Source organism: Rhipicephalus microplus, chromosome X, assembly GCF_043290135.1.
Source record: "Rhipicephalus microplus isolate Deutch F79 chromosome X, USDA_Rmic, whole genome shotgun sequence".
NCBI lineage: Eukaryota > Metazoa > Arthropoda > Arachnida > Ixodida > Ixodidae > Rhipicephalus > Rhipicephalus microplus.
Genome location: NC_134710.1, coordinates 302,750,467 through 302,752,404, shown reverse-complemented (window position 1 = coordinate 302,752,404; position 1,938 = coordinate 302,750,467). Strand labels below are relative to the sequence as shown.

The 1,938-nt window shown below is 47.6% G+C and overlaps 1 pseudogene; it reads left to right on the top strand.

Annotated features, from left to right (window-relative positions):
* The first annotated feature begins 605 nt into the window (after positions 1-605).
* Positions 606-1,727, top strand: LOC142775289 (tubulin alpha-2/alpha-4 chain-like; annotated as a pseudogene).
* Positions 1,728-1,938: the final 211 nt, after the last annotated feature.

The window sequence follows — 1,938 nt, the reverse complement described above, 5'->3', positions numbered from 1 at the left end:
TTCGGCTGTTATGTGTTTACTCTCCTCAGAATTCAATTCATGCAATTTACAAACTTCACTTGGAACGGAAAATAGACAACCCCTCGTTTGTAGGACGATGTCAGTTGTCCGTACCAGTGCCCCTGTCCATACCTGCCCTTCGTGGTGTGACTAGCGTGGGCTGCACTCCTGCACATTCCTGTTCTTCGTGTAGTCCATCAGACGAGTATACTGAGGACAGACCAAGCAGGAGAAATCGCCTTTGCACACTACTTAGTTGCGAAAGAGCCTCGTTTGAAGCTGCGTAAATTTTCAGTTGAGTGCAGTGCAGTGCCCTTGTATCACTTGCTCAGTTTACATCAGCTGTCACCAGTTTTCTTTATTGCTTCTCGGTTATTAGTCAATGCAAGATTCTTCTGTTCTCCTGCCACTGCGTTCTTGGCATACCAGTAAGACAATATAGCACTAGTGAAGTCAAGGAGGGTCCTTTAATTTGGCAGCTGTTGGTCCACTGTATTTGCACTTGGTCGATCAATTTCTGCAAGTAAAGTGTTTGGCAGCAGTGTGCGCTCGTTCTCACTCTACTCTTATGTTGTCTGGGCACTATCAATAATCATAACATCTACCCTTTCTCATTGCAGGCCTCCACAACAATCATGGAGCACTACAACTCGACCCTCACCCATGCACACGCTCGAACACCCAGAGTGTGCTTTCATGGTCGACAACGAGGTGATCTAACACATCTGCCGCCGCAACCTCGACATTGAAAAGCCCTGCTACACGAACCTCAACTGGCTCATCGGTCAGATAGTCTCCTACATCACCGCCTTTCTGTGGTTCGACGGGGCCCTGAACGTCGACCTGACGGAGTTCCAGACCAACTTGGTGCCGTACCCTCGCATCCACTTCCCCGTCATCCCCTATGCTCCAGTTATATCTAGCGAGAAGGCCTATTACCAGCAGCTCACAGTCGCTGAGATCACGAACGCCTGCTTTGAGCCCATCAACCAGATGGTCAAATGCTACTTCAACCACGAAAAGTAAATCGCCAGCCGTTTCCTTCACCCTTCTCTAATATTTCTTTCCTCTTCTCAGTTCGAGCTTTTTTTTTGTTAGGGACTATAGTCGAACTCTCGAGGAAGCCAAATATCGAATTTGGGCTTTTCAGAAGCTTTCATAGCACCTATGTGCCCAAAAAATAAAACTGCATTAACTTGCCTTCTAGGACATTGTGTGAAAAATGCAGTGAACAGTTTTATTTTGACCCCTTTCAACCCTGCCTGATTTTCCAAAAGGAATATAAAAGAATTCTAAATGGTTTTATAAACCTCCAAAGTGGCTGCTGTGAAAGCACACTTTGCCTCTAGTATCCTTACAATGGTCTGTTGTCTCATTGCGCGTTATCGGGTGTTAAACTTCACAGCTGGTTTGCATTGCAGATTGGCATCAACCACCATCCCCCTATACTGTTGTACCCGGTGGTGACCTCGCCAAGGTCCAGCACGCTGTATGCATGCTGTCCAGAACAACAGCCATTGCAGAGGCCAGGGCACTTCTCGCCCACAAGTTCGACCTCATGTACGTACGCTAAGCAGGCGTTCGTGCACTGGTACGTCGCTAAAGGCACGGAGGAAGGAGTGTTTAATGCTGCCGTGAAGGACTTGGCCGCCCTTTAGAAGGACTACAAAAAGGTTGGCATGGACTCTGCCGAGGGTGGGGAAGACAATAGTGGCAAGGGGTTCTAAGAAGAACAAGTGTCGGTGAGCTCCTGCTTGGGACCATGGAATAAAAGCCATTTTGATTGCCTGAAATCTGTTGGTCTTCATATTACTGTGATTGGTCTGTTAATGCCAGTGGCTGCAACACTTTGAAAGGTTATTATAGGTTTGGTTGGTAAGGCACCAGCTGTCTCGAATGCTAGATGTCAGAGGCTTTGTCGACCTGGAGCCAGCAGAC